The sequence below is a fragment of the Pagrus pagrus genome (genome assembly GCF_965226575.1).
Source record: "Pagrus pagrus genome assembly, chromosome: 2".
NCBI classification, from domain to species: Eukaryota; Metazoa; Chordata; class Actinopteri; order Spariformes; family Sparidae; genus Pagrus; species Pagrus pagrus.
In genome coordinates, this window is record NC_140186.1 from 22,151,108 (window position 1) to 22,172,206 (window position 21,099).

The window sequence follows — 21,099 nt, forward strand, 5'->3', positions numbered from 1 at the left end:
CAGTCAGCGTGTTCAAATTAAATTGCAATCGACTTTTGCTATACCTAACAGAATGATAAGACTGCAAAATCAGACTGCGTCATTAATTATAGATCATTACCTGACTAGACTATGACGTCTGGAATAGAACCACACACACACACACACACACACACACACACACACACACACACACACACACACACACACACACACATCAACATGCTATGCGAATAGCCCTGTAGGCCTTGAACACTGCCGGAGCTTGTTAGGTATAGGTAATTAATCATGTAAATTACCTCCTCCTCTCGCGCCCCGGGGACAGATGGAGGGTCCTATGTTTGCATTTAAGTAGGTGTTCAGCCTCACATTTCTGGTGATTAGCATAAAGCTCGGCATATTAAAGTACAGTGTACCCTAGATTAGTCAAGCATAGGTTGGTTTAATTCTGCAATGGTGTTTTCACCTCAGGCGAGAAAGGTATGACTAGTAAGAGTATAAATACGGGAGAGTGAAATGGACTGGAGACGCCAAGGATGCATGCAGAGTACTAATTAGCAAGACTACACAAAGTGCTCTTTTTAAAAATGTAAATACAACTTTCTATGCAATGTATGACAAGCATAGATATGAGCAATAATTTTGCTGAAACACAGTTCCAAATGTTTTGACTGTACACTTTTTCTTTTCTGGCGTAAAGTGTGTTACCATCAAAACTGTTCACATACTGAAGTGAACATATTGAAGTGAACATATGGAAGTGAACATATGGCGAGGAGACACTGCCTTCATAATGATTTTTTTTCCCACCGCATACCATTTTGAACAACTTCACATAATTCTTCAAAGTTGAGTGAAATGGTCCTAAAAACATCCTGAAAATATGATAATTAGGATTCCATTTATTTTTCAGTTCACTTTTATTTTTCTTTCCAACCAATAAGATAGAAGATAATAATAATACATAATGACAGATTTTTATTTTACCTTTCTTTTCGTTTAACTTGACATATTCATTGTCTAGCCTGCATGTTTTATCTGGTTTCATGTCATCAGTTTTGTAAGAACAACATCAGAAAAAGTCAGAAATCTTTTCAGTCTAAGGGCTCACCAAAGGAATCTCTCAACAATTTGCACTTTGTCTGTGCTGTCAACTAAAGAGGGATTCTGCCATTCAATTGCTTTGCTATTATGCAGTCTGAGGCACTCATATTGTGCAACATTTCTCCACATATGTTCACAGTTCACACTTTTGTCAGCAACAAACTGTGTACCAATTAAGTATCGGTAGAAAAATAATTGGTCCAATGACTAATAATTTACAGATATGAAGGTGTTGTAATCATCATGCGTCAACTTCTCCCCAAAACAATTGTAAATGCCAGGAATGGACTAATGGGTGAGGTAGAACAGATTTAATGTAAAATACCAGAGTATGCTGCTCCGTGTGTGCCCTCCAGCTGTATGAATTGGAGGAAGAATTGAGATGTCTTTCATACAGTATTTTCCTTCTGAAAACACGTAGAGCAGTGTAAACAGTGGATGAAGGCCATTTGGTTATAGGGAGAAATTTCTCTATGTTTTTACTTTGAAAGTGTTAGGTGTGTTACAAAAGTAACAAAAAAATGTGCACTCATAGAGTGCAGGTGAATTCCAATACTTCTGCGACAAAAATGAAATGATTTCCAGTATGAGCAAGTAAAATGAACTTTATGACAGACTGACTTTCCGAATGAACTGCAGCTTTATGTCAGCTTATTTATTTGTATTGATTTAGCCTTAAATGTCTTTCTTGTTATGTTTTATACTATTAATTTTCCAAATTTTAAATTGGTATTTTTATTTATTTCTTAGTTCCTAATCTACAACTAGCTGCACAAGATTTGTTATTTTAGGAGTTCAGTCTTGGCCTTGGGGGAATTGAGTTGAGGCCTGACTTTCAGCCCCTCTTTATTCCAAACAAAAATAGTTTTTCGGTATTTATTCAATGGAGAAAGTGATATTTTGGCACAGCTAGTCATTGATTTTCCTCACACAACACTCAAGGTCCAAAGTTGAAGTAGTTTTTATGAATGTAATACAACACAAAAAACTATTCGGAGACCATTAAAAACCACTTCTAGAGAAGATATGGAGGAACCTACCAAACCTTAGGGGCAAGTGAAATGATGCCCTTGGTCAAAATGCTAACAATTAACGAATAAACTAATTATAATAATATATTTGGGAAGCCTATAAAGACTGATTCTTACACACCTTTATATTTTCCTTCTATGAACCTGTCTTTTCTGCCCTGACTTTATCTTCCATCCTGTTTTTAAATGTAACATCCCAACAGTGTTTAGTGTTTAGTATGAATAATACTCTAACTATTAGTTAGAGACTGCTGTGATTCACACACATTTTCATTAGTCTCATAGCAACAGCAGGAGCTGCTACCAGCAATCTCTCCCAGCATCTGTTTAGTGTTGCTGGCCGAAAAGAGGAACCTGGTGGGTACACAGGTTGTCTCCCACATCCATTTCAAAAGATGAGGAAATATGGATAATTTGGTTTCAATATGCCATTTAATTGGTGAAGGGTGAGCAAGGGAAGAAAGATACAGAGAGAAAGGGAGGAAAGAGGCAAAGAATAGAGGATGCGAATGAGCTAACAGGAAGCGAAGAACTAAGGAAGGAAAGGAGGGTATAAAGGACATGTCTCAAGGCTTGCATCAGCATCCATGAGGGTGCTTTCCCCTCGCTCTCTTTACAGCGCCAGATGGCCTTGGTCTTTAATCACGGTGCGTGTGTGTGTGTTTGTGTGAGTGTGACACTGTGTCAGAAGTGCAAGTGTGTGCCTGAAGCATCTTGGTATGTGTGTGTGTGCATGTGCGTGTGTCTGTCTACCTGGGTGAAAAGTCTAATTAAGTGCATCTGTTTGTGTGTCAGGACTTGGTTTAATGTTGTTTTCATTTAAGACATAACCGAATCCCTTTTCCCCAGTAACGGCACCGACAGAGCTGTTAACAGTTGAAGAGGGCGGGATGGCGATTGTAAAAGATGTGATCTTTATATCTCCTTTTAAATGTTCATGCGGTTGCATGTGTGTCTGCCTTTGACCATAAACCCGTAAAATGGCATTTTAGCAGGCAGTCGTTCTGGTAACAAACTCGCAGTGAGATTGACAGTGTTAACAGCTGTATTATATTGTTTAGAGTCTAATATGATACAGCTAATCCATTATCCAATAAGTAGTTTAACGTGTGTTTGATTGTGTCTGGACTTTTATGGCCCCCATGACAGTCAGAGTGTGTCTGATCTGTTATGATTGTCACGGCTAGAATACCAACAGAGCACAGAAAGACCTGGAAGAATAAGCTAAATAAGCCACATAGTCCTGTATCAGATGCATGCTGAAGGGCGACACAGTGCAAGTGAATGTTGTACAAATGGGCCATTGATGGTCATAAAAACACTGAAGCACACATTTACTCACATTGTTGCTTACATACAATGAGCCAAGGGTGCAAATTGACTTTATTGTTCAGCCGCCTAATGGCAAGTAAAGCCACAACCAATATATAACTGTTGTGTTTTTTTGGCTGGTGTGTGAAGTAAATTTACCAGCCAATTACACATTTTACCCTGCTCTACCACTAGTAGGCCCTGAATAAGATTATAGCTGGTAAGCTAGGGACCACAGAAGTGGTTAAGGAGCAAGGCCACCCATGTTCTGTCAGATGTTCCTGTGATAAAATCTGTTTAATGGGCTCTATGTATTCATTTATAGCAATTTACATATTCATCACTTTTTTATTGGCCATATATGAGTGGATTCTATCATGACAGAAAAAATGAGACCTTCCCTGTCTTGCTCAATTGCCTATACTTGCCTGTGGACGATTTGATTAAGTTGTTTAAAGCTGCTGGACTGTGGATTTCTTTGTGAAGGACTCGGTTGGATTTTCCATGACAGTCCAAAGGATGTGGCGTTCTCCAGTGCCTCGTCTCAGCGCTTCTCTCCGCCCAGTGAGCAACAGTGTCTAATATTAGTAGAGCTTGCTAACATAATGTAACAACTGACTTTCAGCACAGCACAGATGTTCCACAGAGCCCCTTTAAGGAAATGAGAAGAGAAAGGGATGAACCTTTTTCCTAACAATTTCATATGTTGTCCATGCATGGAAACCATACAAACAGTATCAGTTAATATTGTTGAGTATTTGTGCTTTTAAACACCCTCTTTTTAATGCACAAGCCTGAAAAATGACATATCTCAAATATAATAATTTCTGTTCCTGAACCCGTTTGATTACAGTCATAGTTCTGGTTTTTCTGAAAGGCAAGTCTTTGGAGTTTACAATCATAAAGTCAAAAGTAGTTGAAATGAAACTGAACCAATTTTATAGAGGCCCAAACTTTTTTATTTTCTCAGATAGAATCTGATCGAATTGTGAAGCTTTTGTGTTCCCAAGCAATCGCTCATATACAATTTTATAAAAGTTGAGTAAGGATGAAACCACATGCCACCCAAAATAAAGGGAAAAACCCACCTTTCATTAAATATTTATCTGCCCTTTGTGGCCGTTGAATGCTTATCCTTCCCCATAAAATATTTACAGAGAAAACTTTTGAAAGAATTTACCACCGTAATTGTTTCCATAAATGTTTGGTTGATAACAGTCTTCTTCTTTGCTACAATACAACATTTTTTGTCACTTAAAAAAACATTGACAGCGCTGTGCATTATGTCAACTTGACACCCATGCACATGGCGACTGACTCATATAAACATTGTTCCATAGCTCTGCCAGTAGTCAGAAACATACCCACAGGGTATATTTACACACATGCGCGCGCACGCACGCACGCACACACACACACACACAGAGACACACACACACACACACACACACACACACACACACACACACACACACACACACACACACACACACACACGCACAGTTTTCTTACCATGCACAGAGCCTACAGCTGCTTAGCTTGCATCTCTTGTATGTTATGTGACATTTTATATGAAACTGACACAAGAATTGCACACACATATTGCAGATGTTGGCCGTGTAATGAAGCAACCTCCTCCACGCGACGCACACACTCATACACACACACACCTGCCAGACTAGTGGATGCCAGCATGTTTTAACCCTGGGGCTCTGCTGGCGAGTAGACAGAACAGAAGGAGAGGGAGAGAGAGAGATGGAGTAAAGCAAGAGAACGGGAGAGGGAAGCCAATTCAGGTAGAGTGCGGAAAAGAACAAGAGGGCAAGAAACACATGGCAAACCGAAAGACATGATGGTGCAAAGTAGAAAAACTAAAGAGTAAAGATTGGGAGCGTGAGAGAAGTGAGTCAGAGAGATCGAGGCAGCGATGTAGAGCGTGCAGCTGACCCTGAGCTTGGCTGCATTTGTAGTCAGAGATACAGAAAGGAGGAGACAGCGGCTGGGAAAGACAGATGGAGGGAGAGCGAGGGCTGATGCAGCACAGAGAGAGAGAGATCGAGAGAGGTTTGTGATGTATTGTATGTTGCTGACCCTGGACTGGGCTGAGCTGGTCCAGTCTGGCACATTTTGACCACAGAAAGACAGATGTCCAGGAAGACTGCCAACTATGTACATCTGATAGGAGAGGGTGTGTGCAAGTCCGTGTGTGTGTGTGTGTGTGTGTGTGTGTGTGTGTGTGTGTGTTTATGTTTGTGTTGGAGATTGTGATTGGCTGATTGTGTTTTTCCTGACACTTCTCCAAATCCTGGAGTTTGTTGGGTGAAGAGAACATTACCAGAGCTAAAGAAGACCTTCAGAAGTCTTACAATTTTCATTTTCGATTGCACTGCAAATATGCTGCTTGGCATTCATTCTTTCATACGCCCTGTATGAATGAATGAACGTACAAACAGTGGCTGCACAAGAAACAGAGACATCACCTGAATGTGACACCAGTTCTATGAATCTGTGTGTGGTTTACTGTCACTTTGCACCGCACATTACAACCCCATTTCGAAAAGCAAGCAGTTAGGAATCTGTGTTGAATATAAAGAAAACAGATAATTGTGATATTTTGCTCATATTTTGACATATACTCAATTAGAAAACAGTACCAAAACAATATATTTAATGTTTCACAACATCGACTTCACTGATTTTTAAATAGTGTCATGACTGGGTATGAAATGGACATTCTCGAAATTCAGATGGGACGAGGTTCACCATAATACAAAGGATTACTACATGGACTTGGGAACACTTAATTTATTATGTTTATGGTAAACAAAGTTAATTTTCAAATGATTGCATTCTGTTTTTTTGACCGATTTGAGCCTGTTGTTTTAAATGGCTGGTAATTGTTTACTGAACACTGGACTCTAGAGAAAAGAGAATGAAGAAAGAATGAGGGAAAGCAGAGGTTTGGATGACTTCTCTGAATGGTTCCAGCAAAATGGGGAAAGAGACAAACAACAAAGGAAGGTGCAAGATTCTTGCCTGCTGCCACCTCCACCTTACTTTGTCCATCCCTGTGCCTCTTTTGTGCCTAAGAACCCTTCTTTGATGAAAAACGAGTGGTCAGCAGAGAGTACCAGGGGTGTACCCATCTGCTGCCCATCCCCTTTATCCATCTCTCTTTCTCTCTACCTCTTTTCACCCTCCATAACTCTCTCAGCCCAATCAGTTTCACTTCTATCCATCCAATAGCTCTATTCTGCCCGGCTGAAGTCTCATCATCATTATCCCTTTCTCTCCCTCCCTCCAGCCCTCTATTTCATTCTGCCCTCCATCTGTCCATCTCCTATTTTCCGTTCTTTCTCAATCTCCTCTTTTCTCTGCTCTTTTTTTGTCTTGTGCCAGGTCCTCATCCAGGGTACCAGCTGCGACCCCTGCAGCCCTACCTCCTCTCCTCTGTGCCAGGCTTTGGGTCTTTTTTTCTAATGAGAGATGGAAAGACAGGAAGAGATGAGGGATGGCTGAAAAGGGAGAGGAGGCAAATAAATCAAATATCACATTTCAATTTGGGGACACCAGATACTTGTGTGACAATGTCCATGTTAACACTGGATGGACCAAGCAGTACTGAAATTGGAATACCTAGCTTTACTTTTTCTTCTTCAATGCATTTATTCATCCTTTTAATACTCATATATTTTAAATGTATTGTAGACAATGTTATTAAAGAGAAAGAGAGAAATCTTCCTTTCTGTCTTAGCCGCCTGGAGGGGCAAATCTGTGTATGACTGACACCAGCTGACAGACTGCCAGATTGTCAGTGTTGTATTGTAGATAGTCTGACTCACTGGATGTAGACTGTTGGTATAAGCCTGCCAATGGGCCACAGTTTCAGTCGGCATTCCCCTTCTGCTATCGGTGTGTTACCGTGTTACCCGTCTCTACGGGGAAACAACAACAACCTCCAAGCTATCAACCTACACCCTGAAGTTACCCTAACTCTAACCTGGTCACTAAGGGTACAAACCCTAACAAGTAAGCAGCTATTACCTCTTCTTTTCTTTTAGCCATTTTAGTGCCAGGGCTCACCTCCTCACATGCAAAACAAGTTCCTCTGAAAATTTCTTTGCAGGGGAACCGTTGCTTCATCCTGGGTTTAGCACTGCCCAAGATGATTGTGATTGGTTTAAAAAAATACAAACAAGGCAGAGCATTTTTCCTCTCTATACCAGAATGACACTTGGTACAGCCAGACCTTTCTCTAACACTGTGGAGAACAATAGACTCAGTTAACAAACAACCTAAGTGACATTTGCAGGTAAGTTTACATGTTGTTTAATGTGCTGTAGCTGAACAGCTAATTAGCTAGCCTTCAGTGTACTTTTTAAGTTGTTTGTCAGGTCGGTGCAGGATATGACGTGTTCATTTTTGTAAGTTAGATAAGAAGAAGACTTTGTGGGTTGCTAATGTGGGTTGTTGTCTGCGGCTTTTGTGTTGTCTATCAGGGTGAAAAATGCATTTCAAAGATATTGTATGTTATTACTGTATGAAAGTCCAAAATTCAGTTAACTACATATCTCTTACAGATAGACTAGACTATAACATACTGTATCTGTGGTATATAAGTGATAGTGAAATGCCGCCTCAATACAAAACATTTATTTTCACCAAAAATATTGTGTTTGTGAGTTTACTGAAGCAGTCACAGCAGGAGGATGCACTTGCAGGCAGTGACATCTAACTTTCCCAATGATGTTGGCATTAAAATGTTTTTGCTTTTGAACAATAACCTAATATCACAGAATAATTGTTCCCTGACTGTACAATGTTGCAGAAACTATATTTGACCTTCAAAACCAAGAAACTACGCAGCCCTGAGGACAATCTACTCCCACTTCTCAAAAACAAGCTAGGACAGGACCAGACAGACTATCTTTAACTGCCGAAAGGGGTCTGAGGTTAGTGTAAGGTGATCCTGAGCTGCCACTTTCATAAACTGGTTTGATGAAATTAAAATAATTGCAGAGAGGGAACTAGGAAGATGAGAGGAAGGTACAGAAAGTAGACTAATACTGGGGGATAGGGGAGTGGATGACTGACTGTTGGCTAGCCAGGATGAAAAGAGTAAGAGATGTGCAGCTGACATAAAACAGCCACACATATGCCAGGTGCAGTGAGGTGTCCAAAGTATGCACTATCAAGGTTAGTAAGCAGACTCACCCTGCACACAATATGCTGTAGCTTTAACAACACAGCCAGGGGTGCAAATGCTGTCCCTACTGGAGCCACCCTCACTGAAAATAGGCTCTCATGGAATTTCTTTGGATAAAAGCATCCATAAAATTATGTGTACCAAATTGTGTACATACACAAAAAAACATTAGGAGCAAATTAGAGCTGATGGACCGTGCATGTCTCTGCTGACCTGGTACGAGGTCATTGCTTTGATTACGGCCTGGCTGCCTCTTTGCCTCCCTCATAGAGAGAAAAGTTTGTGTTTTGGGCCAGAGTTGCAAGAAAATTGGCTTTTTGATTTTGTTTCCCATGGCTGTGAAACCAGTGTGAGACCAGATACTTCTGAAGCCTCTCTGTTGTCGGATGATGTTGTGCTGAAATGAGCTGGAACATTGGACTGCTCTGCGTGTGTGTGCGCCATGCATTCTACATCTCTGTCCTGAGCCAGCCCTCATCCCTTCCCCTCGCTGCTTTCATTTTATATTCTCACACATTTCAAAGCAGCGTCCCTCTGCCATGCTTGTATCCGACCAGAGACCAGCTATAACCTGCTCACACATCCTCCAGCATATCACTGTGTTTGGAATATAGCCATTATGCCTCCAAACTAATAATTCATTGTGGGTTTAAAGAGAGGGTGTTTTTTCACAGGCAGAAAGAAACCGTGACAATGGCGCCATGTTTGGCCTGATTAATTACAAAGTTTATGTGGAGCAGGGCACTTGGGCAGTGGGACTGGACATTATCTTTGTTATTTACAGCCAAGAAACCTTTTGTTTGATCATTTAAATGAGGGTATTTCTGTTTAGTCAAGTGTCTCATAGCACGGCTCATCTACAATATTGCAACGCAACCCAGTAGTTGTTTGTATTATGTTACATTTAAATATACTGCTCAAGAAAAAATTGTTTTGTGCTCTGTCTCATGTACGGATTGTTTAAGCAGAACCTCTTTCATGCGACCATGTTTGTTAATATTGGGGATTATGAAGTCCTGTCTTCCAGCGCAAGGAAATCCCAGATCGAGGACTTTAATCACAAGAAAGAGATGCTCTGTTGACAGTGACTGATGATGAGGATTCATACAATGAATGCAAACTGTTTGGTATTGCCTTGCACGCTCAGACGCTCTTCAGAATTAGTTCGGCACTTCACTGATCCCAGGGACTGGCAGAGAAAATGATTTTCATTACCGCCATCTTACCCATGTTAATTAAGCCAATAACTTGGATGATTATAGCCTTTTGGCTGCAGGCTGCTGGGCCATGCATATTACAAACCTTTAAGTAAACCTGTCCCTTCAGTAAAGGTATCTCATGGAGCTTGCCATGCTACATTTAGCCTACAAACTTCACAATTATTCCTAGTAATTACATACATTAGCAGTTGTAATTTTCAGTGTCAGACACTTTAACATCAATAACACTACTAAATGAGGGCATAACCAGGGTCCCTGCTGACTTAAATTATAAGGGAACTGAACTTATAACCTTCATCATTCTTTTCATCAGAGAAAATCAGTGTGACTCATCTTGAGATGAATATAAAAAAAGAAAACACATGGCAAGTCCCCTTGATATTCCGACTAGAAGACGGAAAGCTGAATGTGGAGTTTAACCCAGATACAATGCATGCTGGGAAATAATTCCAATATGTAAACAAAAAGCAGAAAATGTTGCTTTGATCTGTGCCCCCTGTCTGTGCTGATGTAAATGTGGGTGCAACGCAGGTATCCAGCTTCATAGAGAGAGAGAGAGAGAGAGAGATTTGCCTATACACACCTTTCCTCTGTCTTTGCCTAAAGCTGTAACTGCTACTGTTTTAACAATGCTTACTTGCATACCGACAGTCTGACAGACAACCACACACAAAAAGTCAAAACCGTAAGCACGGACACATATCCTGTGTCACGGCACTTTGAACAGACGTAAGAGGGTAAGAGCACTAACTGATTTCATGTTGCAGGTCAGTTTGCAAGTCAAGACGTAACTCGCCAGCAAATGTCAAGATCACACAGATGCAAAGCAGAATGGCGTGGTCTTTTCTTTAGTACTACTTACATGACACTGTCTGTTGCTTGTCTTGTATACAACACTTACTGGAGCGAGTTTCTTTATGTTGTACCTCCACACCCCTGCTGGCTCAGCTGTCAGTCAAACATGTACAGCAGGCTGAACCCTTCGGAGGCTTGCCGGCTGAAGGGACACTTCTAAATATATCTTTGAAGAGGTTTCTGTCTTTTTTTGTCTTTTTTAAAACTGTGGTTTTAAGATAGACGGCTTACGTCTTCTCAAGTGGAATGTCTCGGAATGTCTTTTTTCTGTGGCGTTCTGTGTTTTCTGCCATGATCCAAACACAATTCAACTCCAAAAGAAACATAAAGTAACCACAGCAAATTCTTCTTTTCACTACAACTCAAAAATAAATAAATAACATTTAATTAATGTTGTAGTTAAAATGTGGTAGCATACCTACCTACTAGATTTTTCATTTGTGATTAAAGTTGTGAAATTCGGTTTTCATTAGAACATGGAGTGGGTGTCTCTGTGCAACTAACTATGAATCATAAAACTCTTCATTCATATTCGATGACCTTAATCTTCAGAGCTTGATAATTTTAAGACTTTTTTTTTTTTTTTGCTGTCACTGTCAAGTCACTCTGGCAGTAATACCCATTACTCCAAGCATAGCATCAGTCTGCTGGATGAAGATATTTGATGTTATATGATGATTGTTTTTGGCTTAATTTGAAACACTTAGCTATTTAATGCAATTATCATGGTGTGATAAACAGTACTGTCCATGTTTGTATGCTTGCATCATCATCAGTGGGTGAAACAGTGTATTTCCCGATATGGTGATCAGAATTGATAAAATGAGGTAAAACCATGTTACCAATACTCCAGCTGAGAGTACCGTTATAGTTGTGCATAGATTTACGTATTTCTATAAAAAACCAGGTTAACACAAGGACACAGGAGGCTGCTATATCCATCCACGTGGCACATTGGGAGCATGTAATTATTCCATTTCGATTGGTGGTGCTCAAAGGTCTTTAAAATTGTAGGGTTGCTGCATCCTTAATCACACACAGACCAATGAGTTTCAATTATTAATCTCCTAAACATTTTATAATTCAAGAAGAAACATTTTGCAGGAATGAGAAATGTTTTATTTGGTCGTTTCATCGGGTTCAGCAGTTCACTGCAGTGTGTTACTCGCCTTAAATGTTTTGAAAGGGCACAATTTTAATTAAAAGGTGATGATCTCTGAGTTATTAAGAATTGTATAATGAGTGTTTGGTCTGCACTAGAGTGACCTACACACAGGAGAGAATCTCCTTAAAAACCTATTTATTCTAGCACTAACAAGTCTGCAAATACAAAGATGCTTTATTTCTAGTGCAGTGTTAATATTTATCTTTAAATAAGACAAATGAGTTTCACACCTATTTAACAAAACAAAAAAACTGTTCACAATTCGATATAATTTGGAGTGTTGCAGTCCATTCCTACAGTACAATGGGTTATCATGTGCAACATGATCATTTCACAATCAAAATTATATATATTGGTCATGTAGTTGTATTGCTCTATAGATTAGTGCTAACCATAAAAAAGCGTCACAATGCTTTCCATAGGAGGATCAGGCCGTGGTGGTTAATGGCTGAATGCAGTTTTGCCCTCCTGCAAGTGGCTACATCATCTGAGGGCTGACACTTAGTTATCATCCTGTTACTTTCAGTGGATTTGTCCGTAGAGGTATCAGAACAAACCCAGTGGAACTTGTCTTTACAGTGAGTTCAGCCTCTCATTCACTGAGGTCAATGTCTTTACAGCTCTCCCAACTCAGGGCTCCTTTTGCTCTCTTCTTATGACTCCCTCTTGGACACCAGCTCTCACATCGGTTCATTCATAGATTGGTGCATGTGTCGGTTAGTCCCCTGTTCAGTTGGGAACATATTGATGTTAGTGGTCTGTAACAGTGTGGACTTATGGCATCGTGCTCACTTGCGGTTTAGCAATCTTACTCAATCAAATAGTGTCCACGACCTTCCTTTTTGTTTGAGCCAAGCTCACTGTCATCGTAGGACATTTCTCTTATCGAGAAGGAATTTGTAATCCCCACTCAAATCAGGGTCAAAGCTGTATTTGAATATTCTGAACATATTTCCTTCTTCTTCCTTCTGCTCAGTAACATCTTTAATCAGGCTGAGTAGTGTTGCTAACAATGAAGTAATGTTTACATTCCATGTTTCTCAACAAAACATATTTAATTTCCCATCAGCTTAACAAATGTGCTGAATGTTTTTTTCCAATGTGCAACGTTTACATTGTTATTGTAGGTGTTTGTGCATCTGTGTCAGGGTGTGTGAATGTATTTATCTGGTAATGCAAGATTATTAAGATTATTGATGAAGAGAAGGAGAGAGGCAGGCAGTCGAGATGAAAAGGAAGGCTCAAAGGGCAATTTTGGACAGATTGAGCTTGATGTAGTAGAAGAGTGGACAGCATCAAAAATTAGAGAATAAAAGAAAAGACAAGAAGAGAAGAGAAAAAAGAGAAAAACACAAAAAAACCAAAGATCAAGAAAAAGGTTGCAGGGAGGGCACGAAAGAGGCAAATATAACAAATTCAGGATGTACTTGATGTTTGTGTGTGTGCCTGTGCGTGCATGCGTGATTGTGTGCGTGTGTGCATGTGTGTGTGTTGTTGCAAGGGCACCAGATGCTCAGATGATGAATGGGTTGCTATCACAGCACAGGCAGTGTAGTGACACTGAAGACCTTAGATCACATGGCAGTCACGCACACACACACATATACACACGCACACACATGCACAGTTTCTGCCCTGACAGTGCTGGAGCAGAGCTGAAGTTTGTACTCATCTTTCATCCCTCAGTCTGTTTTCCAATCCTCAATCTTGTTTTTTGTCTTCTCCCCATTTTGTTTTAACTTGAAAATCTCCTCTCCTCTCTTTCAGTTCATCCTCTACCTGCCACTTGCCTTCTCCCTTTCTTTACCCTTTGTCTATCTGTCACTTTCCAGCATGTCACAGCTTCCTTTTGCCCTCTTCCCTGTCTTCCTCCTTTTCTTTCCTCCTTGTATCTGTTTCCTTTCTGCCCTTTCATTTATCCTCCACTGTTCTCGTCATCTCTCTTCCTCCTCCTCAGTTTCTCCTCTCAGTTGGGGACCAGTTTGATTAAAAGAACTGACAAGACATGACGCTCACACACACACCCCCCCCGCAGTTTACACACATACAAGGAGAGATGCACGTGTACAAACATGCATCCAAAATTCACATACACACACATGTACACATACCCCCTCACATATAACACTGAGCTTGTGTGGCGGGTCAATGGCTGGCACAAAGAACGTATTCACACTCACAAACCACATATTCTCAGTGGGAGGCTGAGAGAGAACAAAACCATGTCATGGGTTGGTTTTTATTTTTATTTTTGTCAAATCCCAACATGTCTCTCTGGCCGCTGGAGAAGAGAGAAGAAAGCCCCCAAAACATTAAGATTCAACAGCCATTCGCTGAAATCAGCATTTTTCCCAGGCTTTTTGATACTCAAAGGACAGTGCAGGGATTCACTTTGTACGCTTGTGTATCTATATACCACTGTGTGTGTGTATGTATCTATATGTATTATGCATGTGTGTGAGGCAGAGAGAATGTCTTTTTCTATGTATGTGAGGAAGAAGTAAGAGAAAGTGGAATGAGGAATGGAGTTTGTTTTATTTTTTTGCTGTTTGGTGATGTCAAAGAGGGAGAAGTGGATAGACTATAAAGAGGCAAGTAGAAAGGGCCATGAGGGAGAATGAGGGGGAATGTAAGGTGGTTTGAAAGTCATCATTGACCCTTATTGACCTGAAACTCTGTATTCAAACACTTAAATGAAATAGAAATCTCCCCAAAAAAGCTGAAGATTTATCATCGGCAATCTCTGCATTTATTCAGTTTTGTTTCTTATTATGTCAGTGTACAAATCCAGAAAACAATATTGATAAATCATTATTATCATTATTATTATTTTTACTTAATACTGACTTACTTTCTATGATCTTATTATGAGTGGACCTGTTCCAGCTTTTGCTAAAATGAAATGAGCTGATTATGTATTTTTGAGCACTTTCAAGTGACACTCGTGGGATCATAGTATTCCTGATTTTAATATTTAAAATTGCAAATGTGGAGTAAAATGAATCGCTTCCAGTGCAGCAGAACAGTTTTGAACAGAATTCAGTTAATTCATGCAGGACAGATGCCATCAGGCAGGCATGACCATTTAAAACACTCCACTACACACATTAACATTCTATTTATAAAGGAACAACAGCAAAAACACTTTTTGATGCATAAAAGGTCACAATGTCAATCCAATCGACAATTCTCACTGCAGGTTGACGGTGTGAGAACCATAGTTCAAAAATTTGTAGATTTAAATTTTTTTGATAGACTAAAGTGTTCCCTTATTGGTTAAGTAGAGTACCCTACTTTACTTTTTAAGCAAAACAACCATTCAAAAACCGACTGGATTATCTGAACTATCAATTTTCTCAAAGCTGTAAACACAGATTGCAGTTTTTCCAATCACTGCAGCTGTGACTTGGGAAAGCATCTCTTTCATTGAAATCTCAAAACTACAGAGAATCAGGCTGCAATGCTTAAAAGAAAGTATTTTTTTTGCAAAGTTCTTCATGAATGGGTCTCATTGTTTATGCTACAGTGCAGGTCACTGTCTTCCTCAGCCAGGCATTGCTGTTTAATAATTTCTAAACTGTTGCCCTGGCTGGGGCCAGATCATGTTGTAGATACACACCTGGGGCACCAGCTGTGACCCCACAGCTGAAACAGGAACACCTTGGCCATGTTCAGGGTCAACACTGTTGGACGGGAATTTTAACTCACCGTTGCACGTGTGACTTTGCGTGCATGTGTGTGTTCATGTCTGCAGGCACACATGAGTACCATTTTCTATGCGTGTTTGTGAAAGCTATGATTGGCGTCAGTGATGGATCACTTCCACCTATCTTTTCTGAAAGTGCCTCATTAGATTTGTCCTTTATCAAGCCAATCAAACAGCGGACTAATTAATAAATCATATCACCAGGGTAACAGCAGGTACAGGTCAATGCTGCATGCTGGGAAAGAAGCATCTGTTTGTTGTAAATACAGGTGTGTGTGTGTGTGTGTGTGTGTGTGTGTGTGTGTGTGTTTTGAGTGTGTGTGTTTGGGAATATCTTCTTCAGCTTAGGTGAAGTTCTGATATTTGATAGTTTCATATCAAAACTAATTAATTTCTGTGTCAATTATTGGGCCTGGTGCTTCAAGCTAATTGCTCATCATACCAGCTCAGATAAGTCAAAGTGTGCTCTCATTATGAGCAACAGTTTTAATACATTAATTTTTGTTGTCTTAACATCAATGTAAACTGAGTGTCTTTGGGTTTTTAATTGTTGGCCTGGCAAGCTAAACATTTAATGACATCAACTTAGGCACTGTGAAACTGATGGATGGTTTCTGATCTTTTATAGACAAACATTGTTTGGATAAAGTGAACAAATAATTGTCAGATTAATGGATTGTGAAAACAGTTGTTGCAGCTTTTACTACAGTAAGCAATGGCATTGTTCAAAGTTATTGCAGCCTTGAAGCTAAGTGATAAGTGATTAATTTTAAATCTTAACAGTGTAATATTTTCCTATTTAAGGGCAGCTGCTGATGAGAGTCAGCACAGCTAATTACTGAGTAGCAGATGCATAAAGCTGCAAAGTGGATGTGCATCTTACATAAATCTGGCTTAGCTATATCCATTAAATTGAGTTAATGAGTTCTTTGTTTTTTCAGCTTTGCCAGATCTATACTGTATACAGTACAGTATACAAGTTCAGTTCTTTGCTCTCTGTAGCCCTTTGTTCCTATATAACACAAAATATTGATATAGAAGATACCGATCTACAGTATCCATCAGACGATCCGTGATCTCAACATTTAATGTTGCTTTAAATGAAATTACTTCTGGAGCATTTGATTTAGTCAGGTGTGTGTCTTTTTATGTTTGTCTGTCTAAAACTTTAGATTTGAAGGTGATAGCACAGTAAACGAGCCTCTCTCCACACTTGGTTTCTCCTGACCTCTGTTTTAGCTAATTTATTTCCGTCCATCTGGCCATAGCCCCACGTCAGCTTTTAAACTAGCAACTCAGCTCTGACTGCTTTGCTGACACGCACACACTAGCAACCCATGTAATGAGTGCATCAGTTTTCAGCAATGCCATTCATCAGTGTGTGTGTGTGTGTGTGTGTGTGCATTTAACGTCCATGTCCTTCCAACCTGATGTACTATTCCCATGCACTGTCGGTATACAGGATCCAGTGCAAAAAGCTTTAAGTCAAACTGGCTGAAAGCCAATACAGCCAGGGTGTCCTTGAAGGAGACTGTATAGTGTGTCAGGCACACTGTGTAAACACATGTTGTCGGGAAAAACCCAAAACACAATGAAACACATCCTCAAAGCTTCACACAAGCACGTACCGCAGCAAAACGGTTTGTTCTCCTTATTGACAACAGCAAACAAACAAATAAACAAAGAAAGGAAGAAAGATTACATTGAAGATTTGGCAGTTTTTCAGCTTCACAACACCAACTGAGCAGATGGGAAATGGAAATGAAAGATGTGGAGAGAGTAACAACACAACAACACGGACACTCTAAAAGATATGTATTTAAATACATATGCATTTACACTCATATTTGATTGGCTTTTGCTCAAAGGTTGATGATTTATATTTACATATCAATAAAGAATTACAACATTAAAATCTGTTTTTCAGAAGTAGACTGCTGATAGGTCCATGTGGTTGAGATTTAATAAGGGAGAGACTCTGCTGCAAGTTCGCACTTTTTATGTGGAGTTAAATGTTGCATTTTAGTACTAGGTTTAGTATTTTGATTTTGTTTGGTACATTACTCTGCTAAAAGCAAACATATTTATTTGGAAAGCATAACTTAACGCTGCGCTTGTTTTGAGGCTAATTTTGAAGGTGAACTAGTCATGAATTTTATATGAACTGGCATTAAAATCTGACGAATAACGTTGAAACTTAAATAAGATTCCTGCAGGTTGGCAAGGGAGAGAGAAAGACCCTTCTAAAAGGCAAATCAATGTTAACAGCAAGTTCAAGGACTTGGAGTCATTACAGGCAAAGTGAATCAACAAAGTGTGAATAAGCACCAACAAAATGAGGGCAGCACTAGATGTGTACTACAAATGTACAGGGTTAAAGAGGCAATGTGTTTTAATTTAAAACATTTTAAAGAAATTAACTATCATTATCAACGAAGTGTAAAGAAACAACAGTGTTGACTTTATGTCAAAGAGCTCTATGTACTGTGCTGCAGAAATGTCTGCTGAAGCTAGCATGCTAGTCAGCTAGCCCCAGTCCGTCCTGTCTTGTAACTCGCTTTGTACCTCTACAGGCTACAGTCAGATAGCCTCTGTAGTTTCAGCTGGGAGATGTAAAAGCGATGAATCCACAAATGAGGCTACTAAGTTAGCAAAATAAACTCACAAAATGTCAAGAAAGGAACTATTTTTAACAGTATTTATTCTTACAAAGAGCTGAACGCCTTTGACTGCAGTTACTCTCATGTGATCTGAGATTGCTGAACAGGCACTCCCGTCAGCTAGTATGGCCACTTAGCTCCACGGCTAACTGAGCTACTTCCTAACAGCAGCTAGTTGCTACAGCAAAGAGTATAATGAGCAGCAGTTAAGCTGCCCCTCATACAGTAGTTTTGTATCAAATTCTTGCCATTTCATATATGTTACACCTTTAAATCATACAGATCATTCTAAAGGTTAAATGAGTTAGACAGAAGTTGAAGTTCATACTGTATGTTTGAAGGATTTTCTCTGAAAAAGCAAAAAAAAGGACAAGGTGACTTAAGCGACTGAGACAAGCGCCAAACTTATGTCATATTCACTGTGTTTATCTGTAAGTACAGAAGATAGAAAAGGAGATGAAGTCTCAAAAAAAGAGTGACATTGGGTCGAAAAAAGAAAATGAGAAAAAGTATGCGATATTTCACTTCTGGGATATGAGGAGTTCAGAGTGTTTTGAAGAGTAGATCAAGGACAGCAAAGCTAAAGCAAATCATTTCAGAGAGTACAGGGCACTTTTTAGTGGAATATTAAAGGTTACAATGACAGAAAGATAAAGAAATAAGAGTGGGAGGTGTAAATACTTTTAATCACATACAGTCAATTGAATGTGTCCCTGTGCTACTAATTTCAGTATCTCCCAGCACTTTTCTCTTTCTTTCAACCCTCACTTTGTCAGCCAGTCTCTCTGCTCATTCAATTATATTGTGCAGGGCTTGGAGGCTGATATATGAGTGCTCCATAGGGGGACTTGGACATGAGTGACTGCTGGACATACATCACACACATCACTCACACATACACTCTTTGGTCAAAGCCATGAAAGGGAGCTTTGAGAGTGGCTGCTGGACTGACAACGCACAACTCAATTAGGATGGAAGTCAGAAAGAAATGTAAGGATAGTGAGTGATGGCAACAGAGATAGGAGGATGGAGGAGGGGGTGGGGGCAGTGAGTGTGAGAGCTGTAGGTAATGCTAAAGACAAAGATAAAGTAGGACTAAAAGGTTGGATGGAGGATGCTTCCTGCTTTTACTCAAGCATACACTGTAGTGACTGATATGTGTGCTCAGTGACTCTAGCCTACAATTGATCCACTCACATTTTGCATTGACTTTAAATGTGCCTTTGGTCAGTATGAACATTTTAAACCTTTTGTGTAGATTTTAGTGTCAACAGCCCGGCGTCGTATTGAGCTTATTTCTCACCAACTTGGCTTTTAGTGGGTTTATTTCTTTAAACTCTTTAGAGGGGGCTCAGATGAAACATGAGGATAATTAGATGAGTTTGGGGCAGAAATCAATTAAAGCACATGAAGACAATGAAATGAAGTAGCAGACAAAAAAATAATAATAATCATAATAGAAAAAAACATCTAGGGTAATGTGGCATGGCATGTGCGGTGATGTCCGGAGTGTTTGTTTGTTTCTTGGTGACTAATCATTTGTAGCATGCAGCTGCAAATTTTTAACATATGCAGGCATTTCCCATTGTGCTTTATTTTTTTTATTTAATTTTTTGTAAGACTACTTTGGTTGAGGGAGAAGTCTATACATAAAACTGAGGTTCACAAACTGGGACATTGCATTTATATGATTTTCTTAACCACTACCAGTGTCACCAGGATGCCTAGATACTTCTTTTAACTGTCAGTGTTAAGTAATATTTTGGAAAACTTGTATAGTGTAGTGAATACATGAAGACATGACTGAATACTCAGAAAAAATAGCCACTATTTATGTTCTGTTTTGGTATTAAAAATAAGGACATAGTGAAGTTAACAGCACACATGAATTTACTTCAAACTTACAGTGAAAGAGAGAAGGCATGAAGCTAGGGGGAAAATGAGGCACATACATTGTGTGTGCGTGTGTGAGTGTGTGCTGGGGGGTGGTGGTGATGATGGAGGAGGCCAGCTCACTGAGCAGGGTCATAAAGCCTGTGTGCTGATTCTGTCACGAGTTAAGATTTACTCACACTTGCACACACACACACACACTCACAAGCATGTGACGCACTTACATCAGGCGTCCATCACATCTCTCACAGCGTGCCTGCCCTTGGAAATTGTCTGTGTCCCCCTCTCCTCGTGCTTCCTCCCTGTAGTTCCCCCTCCTAAGTGTCACTATCTCAAACACACAAGTAAACACACACACGCAGCCGACTATACCATTGTTCTACCCCCTAAGAAATAAAACAGTGGGAGAGAGAAACACTTATTTTCTCGTCCTTTTCTCAAAGTCACAGCGCTTATCTTCACTACTGTAACAAACCTCACACACAAATCCTCACTACAACTTCTGTCCTCGCTCTCACTTTCTGCCAATCATCGTGTTCCCAAACTGTAACTCAAGGATGACGTTGAAACACTGTCACCACATCACCAGCTTTATTTATACAGTGATTTAGCGGAACGGAGACTTCTTCTATGCGCCAAATGATTTGTAATTGGCTTTTCAATACAAAAGTTGACTGTGTGTGACAGTGGAGATATGAGTTGACATGTTTTTGGTTGCATAACTTAGATAAAAAGGCCTGTATTTTGAGGATTTCTCAAGGAAACTGCCAAGCAGGTTACATGTCTTGAATGAGTAACAGCAGAAATGGTGGCATGCCTCAACATTCAAGAGATTTATGTATGTATTAATGTATGTTTGGTTGTTATTTTGGTTCCTTCAAAGCTGTTCCTTGTCTTTAGCATCATGATATTGAATGTTATGGCCTTTAATACGAGGTACAATTATGCTAATCAGTGATAACTGAGGTC

At 39.8% G+C, this 21,099-nt stretch overlaps 1 protein-coding gene across 4 annotated transcripts in view; it reads left to right on the top strand.

Moving 5' to 3' along the window:
• LOC311272887 (zeta-sarcoglycan-like) overlaps positions 1-21,099 on the top strand; it is a 335,957-nt gene that overhangs the window by 156,444 nt on the left and 158,414 nt on the right. Inside the window, exon 1 of one of the 4 annotated variants that reach the window (XM_084379629.1) lies at positions 7,405-7,454. The exons of the other annotated variants lie outside the window; for them this stretch is intronic. The gene's annotated coding sequence lies outside the window, so the exon portion shown is untranslated. Of the gene's footprint in view, positions 1-7,404; positions 7,455-21,099 lie in introns of those variants that run through there. 4 annotated transcript variants of the gene reach the window in all.